At 41.6% G+C, this 17,974-nt stretch overlaps 1 pseudogene; it reads right to left on the bottom strand.

Annotated features, from left to right (window-relative positions):
• Positions 1–16,478: 16,478 nt before the first annotated feature.
• The window catches only part of LOC149874252 (uncharacterized), a 78,013-nt pseudogene continuing 76,517 nt past the window's right edge, over positions 16,479–17,974 (bottom strand).

Here is a 17,974-nt window from a genome sequence, read left to right as displayed (position 1 = left end):
CAGAGAGGAGTCTAAGTCTTTTCACAGTCACCAGAGATTGGGTTGGTGTATAGGTTAAGGAAAGCCTTTAGGTCAGATATGTATGTGGAACTTCTTTTGTATTAAAAATGCTTTTCTGAAGTGATGCTTTTGTTTGCTTGTCCCCCTTCCCTTCCCCACCCTGCTTTCTTCTAATTTTTTAGCAGTTTGATTCGCATTATTGTACTCACTACTGATTACAGCTCTGCAAGGGAAGATCTGCAGATGCTGAGCCCAAGTGCTGGGAAATCATGGTTGGTTTTCAAGCTGCTGTAGCCAGGGGATCAGCTCTACAGCAATCCTGACTGGGAAGGTTAGATGCAGCCCAAGAAATCAGAGTAGATGGAAGGGGCAACGATATCCCAACCTGCCATCAGCAACACATCAGAGACTTCTGGATATTAAAGCACATACTTCTATTGCCTGAGCTGGTACACCCATCTCTGTTAACCAAAGGGTATAAGAGGTTCTTCTAACTCTTTGTAGCCCACAATGGAAAACAGTAACATGCCTCTCAGACAATGGTCTAACACAGGGGCAGGCAATTATTTCACATGGAGGGCCACTTACTGAGTTTTAGCAAGTTGTCAAGGGTTGCAAGGGTAACCCCACCCCGTGACAGGTGACCCCCTGGTCACCATCTTGGGACCAGAAGTCCCACCCCCTAACCCCTGACCTTTGCCACTGGAAGCCTCCTCCCACCCCCCAAAGTACTCCTTTCAGCAAAGGTTTGTAATCTCAGAAGCAGAAAAATACTAAATTATATTCTAAAAATCAAACATCTACTACAACATTCATTAATTTGATTTCAAAAAATATCTTTGTCCTCATTTCCATGTGGTTGTGTAGTGTACATAAGTTTAAACTGAAGTCTTACTCTTGTATGTTGTGGGGGGTACAGGTTTGTGGGGGGCTGTGGGTGTGTGGGTATGTGGGGTATGGGGGAGGGTGTAGGTGTGTGTGGGGTTTGTAGGGGGATGCATAGGCATGAGAGTATATTAGGGGTGGAGAGGAGAGCATGTGGGAGTATGTGTGGATATATGGGGTGGAGTGTGGGTGGCTATGGGTTTTCTGGGGGTCTGTGAGGGGGGGAAGGGTAGCTAGGGAGGGTTGTGGCATGTGTGGAGGGGGAGGGCATGCCTACAGGTGTCCCCCCTGCCCCCTGCAGTAGGCAGCACTCCTGCCAGCCAGGGTTCTGCACTCCTGTCATTCCTGACCCCAGCTTCTTGTCTGAATTTCCCTCTTGGGTACAGGGAGGCAGGAACAGCCCCATAATCCCAGGCCAGAACCCTCTGCTAGGCAGGGGTTTCCAGATGGGACTGGGGGGGGAGATGGGGCCAGGCAGGCCTTACTTCTGCAGCAGCTTGGTCCTGCCAGTGGCTTCCCCTGGGTCCTACTGCCTCTGGCTGCTGTCATCTTTGACAGGCAGCTGGGGCAGATAAATAAAAATTTAGAAAATGAATTAGGGGTCTTGTGGGCCAGATAGTATAGGCTGGTGGGCTGGATTCAGCCTGTGGGCTGTATTTTGTCCACCCCTGGTCTAACAGTTACTACAAGTATTTGTTCCCCATGTCATCTGCACAGCTGCTGACCCAACACACCTTCAATACTATTACTGTCTTCTGGAAACAACACATGGGGCAATACCCAGATACATAAACTTGCTCATTATCTTTGGACCACTCCAGCCTAACTCAGTACCCACACAAAAGCAGGGCCTATCCACTACTGTACACAAAACTGCTTCTTTCAAACTGCTAAGGAATATGAAATCATACTTTTTTAAAAAATGAAGGAAAAGGAAGGCAGTATAACATGTAATATTTTTAATCAAAAGATATGACTCTGACCACATCTATCACTACTCCTAGCCCTCTGCACTCACTGTGTTTTTTTATAGCAAGAGATCATCTTTATTTCAGTCTCATGTGCATTAACAATGGCCCATTACTACTATCTGTGTGCATCTACATGTGCAATTAATATGTAGGAATAAATTCTGGTGCAGTTTGTGCTGGAGTTCCTCTCTCCCGGGTGTAGCTTTTAAATGTTCTCCCAGGACCACAGCACATTGAGCTGGGGCAGAGGAGCCCCAGCTGGCAGAGGACCTGGAGGGGACCCAGACCCCTAACACAATGTGCTGTGGAGGAGCTAGCTTGGGCACAACAGTGCTACAGTGCAGGGCTAGCCAGCAGGCAGCCCTCTAAATGTGCATTTTGGCACACAACTATTCTGCTGTACTTGTCCCAGAGTTAATTCATTTATAGTTTCCTAATATTGGTTCACATGTAGACAGCGATGCTTTACTGAGGAGCTAATTAGTCTACTCTACAAGTAACGTGCATGTGTAGATGCTCCCACTGCAAACCAAAGAAAGCACCTCAAATACCACTTCTAAGCTACACAACTGCTAAGGTAACCTGATTTTTGTTAGCATGTGGAGGACTGGTAGTTACTTATGCTATACCACTTCCACTGGAAAAGAACTGTATGGAAGATTAACTCTTAGCTTCCCATCAAAGGTATTTACTGTATTGCAAGCAGGTGACCATTAAAAAAGAAAAGGAAGTGACTCACACAATTTCATGGAACAAAACAAGAGGCTCCACAAAAGCCAGACTAAAGGTTTATAGCCTAGACAGAAACAGAAAAGAAAAAGTGAGGGTGTCAGTCTGATATAAGCACAGGATAAGGGGAAAAAAACAAATTTAGAATGGCTAGGATGGCACTGGGCAAGAGCAGAAATAACAAATTTGGTGTATGAAGATCTCTATATCTGGGTATGTGTTAAACCTCACATTTTATAACATGTGCCACAGCATTGCCTTGCATGCAGAATGGTTGCACAAGACATGGCTAGTTTTGGCAGAGGGCAACCAAGAAGTACCTGGTTCAACTGAGAAATGGTGGAAAGAAGCAGCAGTTCAGAAAGCAGGTATGCTTGAATGAGTCACTCTGACTTTCTTCTGTCTTAATGTATGAAAAGAAAGAGAACAAAATTGTGTGCAATTTTTTTTCAAGAAATAGACATAAGCTGTCCAATGGGTAGCCTGTGAGGGGTTATGTTGCAGCCCCTCCTACCTGGCTCCTACCCAGGCACTATCCCCCTCCATTGCTCCCTCTTCCAGCTTTCACTGCCTTACCCCCCGCCCAGGGGACAGGACAGTGCAGTGCAGCACAACATGACTGGAAGAGCTGAGGGTGAGCCTAGGGTGGTGGCAATGTATAAGGGGTGCATGGGGATGCACGTGTACCTCCTTAATGCACCGGTGCACCCCATGACCATCTGTGATCACCGCTTAGGCAACAGGTGGGGGGTGGGGGGCAGGTGGGAACATGGATGCCCCTCCTGCAATCACCAGCCAGGGGGTGGGAGTGCCTGAGCACTCGGCAACCTTGTGCCTCCCCTACAAGCTGGTGCCCTCCCTGTGAGCACCAGCGGGGAACACCAGCTGCAACTCTCTCAGGAGAAACTATGAATGGGTGTATGTGGCCTCTGTCAGACTAAGAGTGGCTCATTGTTGAACAGATCATTTCTCACAGCAAACGAATACTCATGGTCTGAGTCCTCCCTTCCTCATTACCCTGTATAAAGTCAACCAGAAGGAAAAGACCAGCTGTGACTACATGCCGATTCCATAATTTGTCTCATAACTGGCATTCTTTATTAAGTTAAGAAAACTTGAAGAATATTTGAATAACTTGTAAAATTATTGGATAGTGAACCTTTACAAATGGGTTTTTAAAATAATGGAAAGTCTTAGATATCTTTTGTTTCATTTGACAGGAAATATAGAACAGGTACTTGCCAGGTTGGATTTTCTATTCCTATAACAGAAGTTGTAAATGGCATATTATCTACTTTCCTATCCTATTTGAAAAGTAGAAAAAAATCTATTTTATTGAACTGGATGCTCACTTCTTTCTCACTAATGCAATATTAAAGGCCCTTTTATATTACTAGAGCATGAGTTTCAAATTAAATGCAAAATATATTTTGTCAGTTAAAGTAAGGCAAATGTGGCCAGTTTTAAAGAAAGTGACAGTTTTGCTTTGTGCCATGTAAGACTATCTTCAGGCATTACAGACTAATGTATCATTGCTGGATAGACCGCAGTTCTTGTTCACAGATGAATATAAGTTTTATTAAATGGGATTTTATTGATATTGGTTCTCCTATTAACAATTCTTTTCTAAGTTCCATCAACAGATGTTTAAGTAAGTTCAGAATAGAAAATAAAAGGGGTTTTTTGTTTTGTTTTGTTTTGTTTTTTAATTACTTCAAAAGTTGGGGCAATATATTTCTTTGACCAAGATGAAAATATGTCTCTGGACTACAGATTTCAATCACAGCAGTTTAAATATAGCAATCATTTAGCAGTGTTGAGGTAATGTTGTTGTTATTATGGTCCAGATAATATGCAAGAGGCCAGAATTCTTGTGTGTGATATCTTTTATTGGGCAAACTTCATGTCTATCCCAACCATGCAGTCAGACAAATAATTTACATCTGCATCTAACTGATGCATATATTGATTTAATATTATGAAATGGCACGTTTTGATCCTTGCCATCAAAATCTGCTCCTTCAAGAGGCATCTAACCAAATCCATTCTTATTTGAGGCTCCACAAACAGTTATAACTAAAATAGGATTAAAAAAGTAAGGTTACATTGTGCTCTTGAATAAACCCACAAGGTTTTCACTTAAGTCAACTGAACTGACATAGACAACTGTATTGGCAGTAATTTGTCAGACAGATAATCTATACTGGCAAGTTTTACCTGTATACACATTTCAGCTAGAAGCATGTTTTAAAATTGGACTAGCTATATCAGTAAAACAATAAAGTGCATAACATTATTGTAGTGGGTGGTTCATGCAAATAACACAGTCTTAAATTCCCCTGGTGAACTTGCCTCACAGGACACAACATAAGTCATCAAATTACCAAACAAGCATAAACAAATAAAGAATTAACTCATATCCTACAGTCTTTTTCCAGACCCTGAGAAACTACCCTAGCTGGATGCTGCTGCTTCTGAGGCCTGAAGTCACCTTCTTACTTGGCTGCAGCTAGCTTGCAGCCCAAGTCATGCAGCCTGCTACAAATATAATATAGTTTCAGCCCCCCAAAAATCATGTTATTTGGTCAATTTATGCAGTACTGAATCCTTTTTTCTAAAACTAATACCTTTCAGAGACTCAATTTTGTCAATCAGAAATTGTTTTAATGAACATTTGCTATCAACCATGCAAGTTAGCTTGAAGAATCTAAAAAAAATATATCAGATATTATAGTGTACACCCCTACTATCACATAGTATATATAATAGGGTGTATGTTCACATTTGAACTACCATCACTAGCAGTGGTCCCATTATAGCTTTGTCAGGTAATGTAACAAACCACTACAAATAGCTCCATTTGCTGTAATTTTTAGCATGGGAGGTTGCTGTAAGAGTGCACCACCCAGAATCCTTTACAGATAATCATGTTATTCTTTTAGAGAATGGAAGGGGGAAAAAAAAGACTAGCCAAAGCAAATCCTTAGCACTCAAACTCAAACCTTATATGTAGTCTAGATAATGTTGCATAGGGGTTAATTACTCTGAATGGTTATATTTCCATATATGGGACAAAATGTAAAATAAATCATTTAATCTTAAGTAGGCAGGAAGAAAAAGTGACAAACAAATACTATATTTGTTTGTCTGTAACCTACAACTTAGCATTCAAGGTTTATTTTACATAGGAAAAATGTTAAGGCAGATTTGGGTTTTTAGATACGATTTCTAGGGCTGTGTGGAATTTTGCTGGCTGTTTCATTTTGACAGTTTTGACTAGTTTCGAGCTCGAAACAGCAACATCAAAATGAAACAGAGGACTTTGAAAGAACCTCGAAATGAAATGAGGCCAGTCGAAACGTTTCAAAACTTTCTGAGTTTCAAAGCAGCAGCCAGGTGGTGGGAGGCAGGGGAGAACCAAGTCTGCGGCATGTGGCTCAGCCCAGCGGGGAGCGCAGCCCTGGCTGTCCCCGCTTCCCACCACCAGGCTGCACTCTGATGGACTCCACCAGCCCCATGGAGCTCAGCCTGGTCCCGGAGCTGGCTGGAGGAGGGTGCGGGGCCCAGGGCAGATCAGCTGGTGCAGGGATTCTCCCCCGCTCCGGGATTGGGGTGGCAGGTCCCCACACCAGCTGATCTGCCCTGGCCTTATGCTGCTGGCCCCAGGCAGCAACACCCGTCTCCTGGCAGGCAGATCAGAGGCCTGCCGGCACTCCCAGGAGGGCTGTGGGGGCTGTGCCAGAGTCCTCCTGGGGCCGCAAGCCCCAGATCTGCCTGCGTAGTGATAGGAGCCGGATGCTGCTGTTTGGATCTGGCGGCAACACCAATCTTCCCAGCACCAGTCAAAGGTGGCAGCACCCAGCTTCTCTTATCTGGCAGGCAGATCGGGGGCTCACACCCCTGGGAGGACTCTGGCACAGCCCCCGCAGCTCTTCCGGGGCTGCCAGTGAGCCCCTGATCTGCCTGCCATCTGATGCTGCATTTTACGTTTCCCCATAATAACTACAGGGAAAACATCAAAACAGCATCAAAACAGCAAAACAGTTTCAACGAAACAGAACAGTGGTTTCAAAACAAAACAAAACTCAAAATGAAACTGTTCAATTGAGTCATCAAAACTGAAGCTGAATCAGAACAGTGCTGTTTCACACAGCCCCAATGGTTTCCACATATCATAGGAAAGCAGGGCTGGAAGGTATCTCTCAAGGTTATCTAGTCAAGCCCCCTGCTCCACCAGCCAAGTGCTAAACCAGCCAAGGCTCTGTCCAACCTGTTCTTGAAAATTCTCAGGAATACGGCTTTCTCAGCTTCTCTAGGGAGCCTCTTTCCAATGCCTGATCACCCTCAGAATCAGAAATTTCCTCCTAATCTCCAATCTTAATTTCCCCTGCTGCAGTTTAAAGCCATTACTCCTACTCCTGTGAGGAAAGAGAGAAAAGCCCATCTCTATCTTGTCTATTATAATCCTTCAGCTATTCAAGAAGTTATCCAATTTCCGGCCCCTCTCCTCCCATCACCTCAGTCTTCTCTTCTCCAGACTAAGTAACCCTAATTCTTTCAGTCTTTGCCTCATAAACCATGCTTCCCAAGTCTGTAAGTATTTTTACTGCTTTCTACTGGACTTTTTCCAATTTGTCCATATCCTTCTTGAAGTGTGAGGCCCAAAACTGGACACAATACTCCAAGCGAGGCCTCACCAGTGCTGAACAAAGCATAAAAATCATTTCCCTTGATAGGCACTTCTGTTAATACACCTTTTGTTAATATAATTTAGTACACTGACACTTCTGTTACTACAACCTAGTATGCTGTTGGCATTGTTTTGCAACCAGAGCACACTGATGACTCACATTAAGTTTATGGTCTACTGTAAGCCCCCAGGTCCTTCTCTGCAGTACTGCAACCTAGCCAGTCATGTATATATTTATATATAATCATAGCTACCACATTTAATAAGTAGTTACTTGTACAAACATATTTGGAATTACGTAAGCCTTGATAAGGGCAGCTTGCATGAATGTTATCACCTAAATGACAAACAGTTCCACACAGAAAAAAGGACCTGCATTTACTGTCATTGTCTAGATAACTATTGAATAATTACTCTAAACCAAGGCAATTAGTGTTTCTTTTGGTCCTGTATGTATGATAATAAGAGTCATTCTCTTTGTAATAAGACATATGATTAATATGGGTGTCTGGTAATTTCAGATTAGTAATTCTCCAAACCATAAAGTGATACCCATGCACTAGCAAAATTGATGTAAATTGATGCTGATATAAATTATCTAACACAAATTGAAATTTACAAAAACCATTAAGCACCACAAATGTGACGATAAATCATACTCAGCTACCCTTTGGACTTTGTCAGCTCTTCTGTAACACAGATTACTAAAAAAGAATTATTCAAACTTTTGGCTCTGTTACTATGAACACAAATGAGGTAAAACAAGGTCAGATTTTAGCTGGATTAGGCTAATCACCAAACCACAATGATGACTCTATCTCCTCTAACACAATATATGCTATGTTTAAACATTCAATAGCCCAGAGAGTAATTAAAAATATTGTATAATCCATGGCAGTCTTTTCCATTAACATTATTAAAATATTTTTGTTTTCCCATATCCAATAATCCCAATTCATAATTTTAAATGGTGGCATTAACTTAAAACAGCCAGATTTTTCAAGTCACTCACCCTGCAGCAAGCTAATATGCTGGAAATAGAAGCTGTGCACTATTCAGCTAATGCAACAGAGAATTAAAATTATAAAACTGCTTTCTAAACCCACAAATCACAGTATTTGATTATGTTTCATTTCACTTCCACTAGTATAAATGAGGTTATACTAGTTATAAAGCCCATAGCTACAGCCAGCCATGAAGCTCTGAGCTGGCCCAGGGTGCTCTATTGTGGATAGGTTATGCCCTCCACAATAACCCAGCATTCTTATTCAATGATCACATGACCTTTCTCTTGTCCTGCTTCACCCGACACTACGAGTGATCCCCTGTAGCTCCAGCTTTCCTGCAACAGACTTGCCCTCCCCATAGCTCAACCATTTCCCACTTTGGTGCTTCTCCTCCACACCTGTCTCTGGTTCTGCTTGTTGAGGTGTTTAACTCTCAGTGGGCCACTCCCTCACTACCTTTCCCACAGCTACAGCCCCTCAACCAGGCTGGCTGACTCCTCTTATAGGGAGTTATAGTACTGGCGAAAGGGGTTTGTGCACCTGGACACTATATAGAGGCTCCCATCTTTGGAAATAGCATCACTATACTGGAAAATACAAAGGGAGCCAATATCAAAGGGAGTAGGTCCATTGGAAACTAGATAATGGGTCAGTTCTTGTGTCTGGAAGAATGAATACCTCTCCATTTCCTCCATTATGCCATCCCTTTGAGTAGAGAGTCACAGCTCTGACTCCTGTTGAGGTATAGTAAAGCCATGACAAGTAGGATCTCCAGAAAGGATGCTTGGTCCAACACAGCTGCCAGTGAAGCCAATAAGATCTAAAGCAATAGGATTTAAAGGCCAGTTCTGACTTCTGAAAATCCCAGTAGCTGTCAGCCACAGAAATCTCCTATCCTAAGGTATTCTCAGGACAGTTAAGGAGAAGAAACTAAAGGTCTAACATTCATTTATGTTCATTAAAGCTTGTTAATCCTATCCTGTAATGATGCTCCCCATTTTCCTGTAGGAGTAAAGTGAACTTAGACTGCTGTGCTTTACTCTCTACTTTCCAAAGTATCCCTCATCGATAGCACCTAAATTATGGGAGAAGTATTCTAGTGGGTAGCAAACTTGGACTTTTTATTTGTGACTTCAGTATCATTCTGTTGGTGACCTATCTTTAATATTAATTGGAACTAATAAATATTCCTTTTTTAAAGAAACAGGTCAAATATTTAGATACCTAAACATAGATAACGGATCCTAATATTGAGCTCTTTTATAGAAATATAACCTTGGCAAACAGGTTTCCAGAATTCTGCATAAGGGCTCAAGTACTAAGAACTATGGGTGGTATAGAAATTTTTGTTATTAATGATGTAAAATTCTGGTAGCACCTGAAGTCTTCAATCAGTATAGAGGCCCCAGTACAAATAAGTGTTGTCAACATTCACATTTTTATTGCAAGTTTCACATTTTCTGATGTATTACCTAAGACTGCATGTGCTGGGGTCAAGTTCTTAGCTTTAATTTAAAATTACATTTCCAACCACCACAAGTGCAGAGAAAATTTTGAAATATGAAGCCATCATATAATAAATCACTTAGAAACCAGAAAGAAAACACTGAAAACCAAAATTGTATTATTTTCACTTTTTAAAATGATTTTAAAGCCCTGACTCATGGCTTTTGAATGTTTGAGGGAGGCAATTATGAACCTTACACAAAGACACAGAAAGATCTCACTGCCTGAGTTTGCCTGGTGATAAAACAATAGGGCACCTAATCAGGAATGATCTAATCACATCAGTATGACATCACATTTGTATTTTACAGCTGAAGAAACATGCATGGGTGACTGGTGCCACCTTAGTTGGGGGGGGTACATGCCCCACCCACGGACCAGCCAGTGACTGGTTGGGCCCCCCCGCAGCCAATCATGAGATGGCAGATCACCGCAGCCACTTCCGGGAGTTTCACAGCACTCCACTCCCTGGCTGGTGCTTGCAGGGGGGTACACCAGTGCTCCCATCTGCCCCCTCTGCCCCACCTGCCACCTAAGCAGCGAGCACAGTTGGTCGGGGGTGCACCAGCACTCCCAGGGGGTGCACATGCACCCCTGTGCACCCCTATGCATCACCACTGGGAACAGGAGGGCTTCTATGAATGACAACAGAAAATCTATTGACAAAATAACTTACACTATTTCATGTTGGTGTCTTTAGTTTCCCTGTTTCTAAACCACATTGTATCTTGACTTTAAATGTCTATATCCCTTGCTAGCTAGGAAGGATGGAAGTGATATCTTGCATCTTTCTCAACTTAATTAAAATCTACAGCAATGATCCTCAACCTGGGTGCCAGGAGATCCTGTTCAGGGTGTTGCACAATATTAGGTATGCAAACACCTACAAGTGATTCACAAGATAAACCCATACTTTTCAAATAGGAATCCATAGTGTCAAAAATATTCTGATATGTTATGGCCTGTCTAAGCTCTTTGCAACAGAAGAATTTCCCATTTTTTCTGTACTCAAAAATGAGTGAAAGCCAAGAGTGGCATTTTCTGAGGAGTATCTAGAATTCAACATGGGTGGGTTGAGTCACTTATCTACAAAATGTAAAACTGAGGCCAGGGAGGTGACAGTGTAAATTTAGGAAGTCACAGCATTGCTTAGAAGTAGAGACATATGCTCTAAGTAATGTTTTGCTACGAAGAGTTACTCCTGGCTCTATGCTCCAGAATGGATAAGTTCTAACATACTTGCCTAAAATCGTTCCTGCATGAGACTTGACATAACTGTTTTGGTCAAAATAGCACCTGTCTTTCATCTCTAGTTACCTTATACTGAAGTACCATCAATACCCACTGAAGTAGGAAAAAGTAAACATGCTGTATCAAGAACAGCATTTCTGAAACACAATGTCTTGTGTCATGGTTTAGAACACTGAACAACAAAAATTCAGAACAGGACAGCCTGTTAAAAGAAAATAAAATGAAAGAGCCTGAAAATGTTTCTCACTGCCAGCAGCGAGTTTAAAAATTATAGTTTTGAGCACTAGGGTAGAAAGGACTGGGAGAAGAAATAAGAATGTGCAGTCAAGATGTGGCTTATTTGTGTATAAAATATAGGTGTAACTGGGTGGAACGCTTCCAGCAGGGCCTATAACAACATTCATCAGCCGGTTGTGGGTAGCTGCTAAATTAAATGGGAGAAGGAAATATTGGCCTTACTGAATTGCAAGAGTGACTGGTTAGTTGATATGCTCTAAGAAAGCTACTGTGCTAACTGTCACAAAAAGAAGAAATATATTTGTGGTAAGTGCTGCTGAACTGTGGATGAAGCCTACAAATAAGGTAGTTTACTTGGTTCCCCCACTTCTGCTTTCTCTCTCTGGCTAGCATCTAGATATTAATCTCCATGGGGCTAAAGAATAAAAGAAAAAAGTGATAGGCAAGAAGAAAAAAGTGATAGGCCAGCAAAATGAAATCAAACCATTTTTATCAGGAGCTAGCACAGAAGCCATCCTGTCAAGCAGAGTGGTTCAGACTTGTTTGTTCTCTTAGGAACATATAGGATTTCTATAAAATGTTGCATTTTAGTGCATAAAGTTCCTTGTGAGTGAAAAAGTAATTAAACCCCAGGTTTCTGTTGGTCTCTTTTAAGGTCACTGCACTGGAACCAATCATATGGTTTGTCACAAGGCACAGGTTACAATTCCCTGATTGGCTCCACCTACCTCATGAACTCAGAAGGCCTCTAATGTAGAACTTCATTTCATCAGCACCTTGAGAAAAAGGAAAATCAGGAAAAATACTGTGAAGTACTCCAAAGTAACAATTATCTCCTGCTGTTACTCCACTGAAGTCAAAGGGGTTTCATGAGGGATGAATTTACCTAGGCTTCTTTTTCAAATCAACGTAATTATTACAAGTGCTCAAGAACTCCTTTTTTTTCCCCTGTACATGACCTGGCATAACTTGTTGCAGCTGTTTCACTTCTGTTCATTTTTCATTCATATTGTACAAGAAACATTAACTTGACAAGAATGTTAGCAGAGAATTTTAAGCAAATATTAAGTACTATTGACTGAAAATTTGAATTGACAAATACTAATATTTGCATAATTTTGCAAACCAAGCGATATGCTTATCTAAGCAGGAACAACAATCTAATGATCTGCATACCCAATTCCAAATTAACCACATACCTTAGACATGAGTATTCTGAAATTTTTCATGAGAAAGCTGGAAATCAGGAGGCAGTGGCTTCTGCTCTGTAATTAATCAACAGACAGATACTGGAAGCAATCAGTTCAACCGGCCCTACAAAAATCTCAGTTTCAACAAAAAAGTATTATTTTTTAGAAGAAAAAAATCTATAATTTTTCTTTCAGTTCTAATACACAGTTAACAATTTTTAAAGAACCAATGCAATATTTTATTTGTGAGTCATCTAAACAGAAAGAATCAAAATTTTATTCTTCAAAATAAATAATTGGTGTGGCTTATCTTTCAAACCAGTACTGGACTGAGACAGAGATGATCTGTCTCTGATCCTATTCAACCTGGCAGTGGAAAAAATAAACAGGAGCATAAATATCATGAGGGGAGAAGTTCAGCTGAATGGAGAGCAGAAAGTCCTCGTACATGCTGATGATATAGTTCTCATCAGTGAGAACACGAACAATATAGAAGGTCTCTATATGTGCTAACAAGTTAAGCAAACAGAATCAGACTACAAGTAAATATGGACACAGCATAGTATCTGGTGGTAAATAGGGCAGCAGTAAATTAGGGACCTCACATAACAATAAACAACATTAATTTTAAGTGGCTCATTTCAAGTATTTAGGTTCTATCATAACATGGGATGGTACTCAAGGATAAAATTAAAGGAAAAATAGGAGGAAATAGGGCCTACTTTGTATTGCACAATTTCCTGTTATCCAAACTCACCCCAAGGAAAATTAAACTTCAAGTTTATAAAACCCTAATCAGGCTATGTATAACCTATAGCAGTCACATCTGGGTTCTCTCACAAGCCAACAAAATACTACTAAATCATACTAAAAAGAAGATTGTATGGAAAATCTTTGGTGCACAGTATAATCCCTATTCAACCCATATGAACCAAGAATGAGTTACAGGCAACCCTCGCCATCCGCGTGGTATGATGATCCCTGAGAATGGCGAAATCCACCAATAGGGCACTGCGTCCATGAATAAAGTCTGCGTTCATGAATATAGTGCCCCTGGTGGCTGGGGATGACAGCGGGAGCAGGGTGGCAGGAGCGCAGCAGTGGGAGCCTGGCGGCAGCAAGCAGAGAGCTCCTAAGGGGCTCTGGTAAGTGTTTAGAGTGTATTTTAAATGCGGGTTTGGCATTCACGAATATCTGAAACCGTGAATACTGAACCTGTGAATACCAAGTTTCCTGTACATCAACTGTAGAGAGATCCAGCTCTAACACAGGAAGTTAGAGCACAATGACTATAGTAGCTAAGCCATGTCAAAAGAATAGAAGCAATCTAGACACCAGAAAAAGTGCTTCTCTGCGGGCGGGAAGGAAGAAGGCCACCTGGACAATCAAAATGAAGATGTCCATTAGGTGATGCAGTGTTGGATCAACAGAAATGAAATGTGGGTGACTGGAGGATGAAGACACAACAGACAGGAATAGTTTAAGATAGTGGAAGCAGCCAAGGGCCTCTAGGCCTTTAGTGCTAAATTACTTACCTATCTTTCAAGACACTTATAACTTAGCCCAGCGTAAGCAATGACAAGTGATAGTCTGCTTTTCTCTAAGCAAGTGTCTTCTTGTAATGGGATCACTTACATAAACTACCTAGATCAAAGTAAGTTAGCAAAAGTGGTTTTTTCCAGACATTTAAAAACATTTGACTGTATCTTTTGCTTTTGCATTCCTCTTCATATGAGCTAGAAACATAAAGAAATGTCTTGTAAGCTGCTTCAGAAAATCTCTGTATGATTTATATTAAGCTCAGATTGCAGCAGGAATCTTTCCAGCATGGTCCAGAGAAGAATTGAGTTATAGAGTTTATAGCTTGAGGCTATCAACTGAAACTGAGCTTTAATTAAAATGGATTTGATAAAGCACAGTTGAGTTTAGGATGACTTCAAATCTATTTTAGAAAGCTGATCTGGTTTCCAGCTTTAATATGAAATAACGGTACTATATGGATATTATGATTTTAAAAGGATGCTTAAAAAGATAGAGATGAAATGTAGGTTAGACATTAGAGCTATCGTCTTCCAAACAAAAAGCTATTAACCCCACATCTGTTGTCTGTGAGACTTACTCATCCTAGGTCAGCTAAGAAGTAGCAGATCCTTGGTCAGTGGCTTGTTAGATCAAATGATTACACACGAAGTCATCAAGGCCTGAAGAACTTCATGCCAGAAGGAACTGAAATAGATTAATCCAGACCCCTTGGCAATAATATTTATGAAGTTGCGGGAAATGTCATGATACCAGAGGGCTGGCAAAGAGCCAAATAATGTTCCCCTTTAAAAAAGGCAAAAAGGAGGACCTGGGGAACAACAGACTGGTTAGACTCACCTCAATACCTGGGAAGCTATATTCTAAGAAAACCCATTTGCATTATCTGGAAGATAAAAAGGCTGATCACAAGTGCCCAGTGTAGCCCGACCCAGATTTGGTACCGCTCATATTAATATTAATGTTGAAGAATGTAAGCATGCACAGTAGTGGTCAGTTCAAGAACCTCCTAGAAAGAGTGAACTTCTGAACCACTGACCAACTTAAACATGGTGAGCAGATGTGTTTATGGAGTTGGCAAGAAAACAAAGAATGATTTCTGATGTAAATAAATGCAAGCAACAGCTTTGAGTGATAGTGAATGCATCTGATAAGGTATCGTACTTGTTGTCATGCATTTTTGCTACAAAAGGACACTGTAGAAGTATCTCTGCACATGCCCGGGTCTTCTGTGAGACTGTTTAGATCACTCCAGAACTGAGTTTATATGCATCTAAGGGACAGCAAGTTCGGGGCTGTGTTTGGCATGTCTGCAGATCTCTATGCTTGATTGTGTGGTCCTGTGAGAGCAGCCAGCTTACACCACAATCAGTGAGAAGAGCTTAGACTTTGATGAAGTCTCTGAAGAGTAGTGATCTCCTGGCTGGCGTGTGGCTTATCCCATCATCTGCAAGGTAGTGTACTGATTATTGTCCCTGCACTGTCCATGTCCATTTCAGACTGCTTTACAATCCAATGTTGTTGTTACTGACCTTTCTTATCTGTGCTTTTATTAATAAATTCTTAGGTTTTCTTATAATATCTTTTGTTTTTATTATTGTTTTCTCCCAATACACCAGAAAACCAAACAGGGCATCCTAACCAGCATTGCTGGTTGGTTCAGACTAATCTGACCCCGTTGGCCCCCCTTTCTGGGCCAGAGAGAAAAGCAGAAACAAGTCCCTCCTGCAAGCTGGCCCTCAACACCCTCATAGATTTAGTAAGAACAAATCGTGTCAGATTTGATTTTCCACTTTGACGAAGTAACTACTTGGGTGAATGAAAAGTTAAAGTTTCTAAATTACATAAGATGACAAAAATAACCTTCCAATGTGAATAGATGTAGCACTGCTGTAAATCGCTTTAACAGAAGCCCCAAAAGTAACACATTTCTAGCATTCATATAATAGGCAGATGTTACTCTCATTTAAAGAACACAATCATGCATCTAATATGTACATGCAATTACTTATGCACACAAATTAGGATATTGCTTTAATAAAGTCCAAATGAACCAAAAGATACTGGCTGCCCTAAAATGCCCTTCATGTTGCTTGGCAAACAAGGTTCTTTGGGTGAATATGATATCCTTTATCAGATTCACCAACTTAAATAGATGGGGGGAAATATTTAGCAAGCTTTTGGGTTTAAAAATCCTTTGTCAGGCTGAGGAAGCATCTGCAGCTGGTGTGTGCTCTTCTGGGATGGAATGAACAAGAAAGAAGCCAGAGGCTGGGCTGGTAGGCATGCATACAGGCCGTCAGTAAAGATGTAAATTAAGGAGTCAGTGGGTGAAAGAGAGGTGGTGGGGGGGAAGGGAGAGAGCAGGGAAAGGCAATGAATGTAGCAGGTAAATAGTGGAGAGGTATCTGGGGAGATCTGGGGAGTCTGTTGTTAGGCAGGTTATAATGTGTCATAAATCTAATGTCTATATTTAGTCCATGATTTTTTGTATCCAGGAGGTTGATGAAGTGAAGTTCATAGGCTCGTCTGTGAAGTGTTTTGTAAGTTCCCTTTGAGGATCAGGACTGAGAGATTGGCGAGAGTGGTTTTGGTTTTCTTGTCAGAAATGTGCCCCCACAGGTAATTGGGTATTCTTGTCTTTGATAGATTTCCGGTGTGCATTCATTCTGGTGCACAGTTGTTGTTTGGTCTCTCCTATGTATTTTCCATTAGGGCATTTGGTGCATTGGATGAAATATATTACATTTCTGGAGGTGCAGCTGTAAGATGCAGGGATGCTCATGGCTCTGTTGTGGGGTGTAGTGATTGTGGAGGTGGTGGAGATGTGTTGGCAGGTTTTGCATTTCGTGTCATGGCATGGTCTGGATCCATTCGGTGTGTTCTGGGCCATAGTAAGTTTGCTTCTGGTGATGAGGTTAGCAACATTCGGTGCATATTTGAAGGCTAGGATGGGTGGTTCTGGGAAAATCTCTTTAAGAATAGGGTCTCTTTCTAGTATGGATGGCAATTGTTTGAGGATTTTCCTTATGGGTTTGATGGAGAGGTGATATGTTCAAGTCGTGGGGGGGTTTCTTCTATACTACAGCAATTCGTCACGTGGTATCCATGTGGCTATTTCAAACGTGCGATCTCTCTTTCTGGAAGAGCGTCCTTGCTGGATTGGTGAGGTGGCAATCCTGGGTGTTCTCCTCAGTGCAAATTCGGTGGTATCAGAGGGCTTGGCTTTCTTGATGTGTTTAGGGTGATTGCTGGTTCTGTGCAGATATGTAAGTTGGTCTGTGGGTTTCTTGTATAATGTAGTCTGTATTTTACCATTCTGGATATTTAATGCTTCATGATAGTTAATGCATATGTATTTAATAGCTCACTTATTACATAAAGGCAAGCTTTTCCCTTCCATAATTGCGTCAGTAATCTCTTGTTGCTGGGGTAGATTTGATTCACTGGTAATGGTTAGTAATTTGGCCCCTAAGCCTACTTTACCTGTAGCACAGTTTTGGGCACAAAGTAACAGGGCTTGGCTCCCCATCCCAAACCCCTTCTGTGGAGAGGGCCAGGGAGCAGGTTCAGGATAGAGAGCCAAGCCCTGCGATTCTAGGCCTTGTTTCAGTCTGAGAGGTTGGAGTGTCTATGACTACGGGTGGCTGGGTCCAACCAAAATCTCACTGTGGTGCCGTAATTCCTTGGGCTATACTACATAAGAAGTTTAAGGGTGACAGTTCAAGAGTGCACAGCCTTGGTTATATGTCAGGGCTTGGAGACAAAGCACAAGTTCAAAGCTGCCCTTGTCTCCTTCTGACTCAATAGAGATGCTCAAGAGCCCTAATATGTATGTTCCTGTAACAAAGGCGCTTGACCCAGGGGGTGGTCACAGCTCCCCCTGGTGGCCACTCAGCCCTTGGTTGGTCTGCCCTGCTTGGTCACTCTCCTTTTTGCTCACTCGCCATGCCTGATGTTGTTGCATTA

Source organism: Crocodylus siamensis, chromosome 1 (assembly GCF_052110815.1).
Source record: "Crocodylus siamensis isolate JL-2025a chromosome 1, ASM5211081v1, whole genome shotgun sequence".
Lineage (NCBI taxonomy): Eukaryota > Metazoa > Chordata > Crocodylia > Crocodylidae > Crocodylus > Crocodylus siamensis.
The sequence above is the reverse complement of the archived record's forward strand: the minus strand, read 5'-3'. Positions and strand labels throughout refer to the sequence as shown.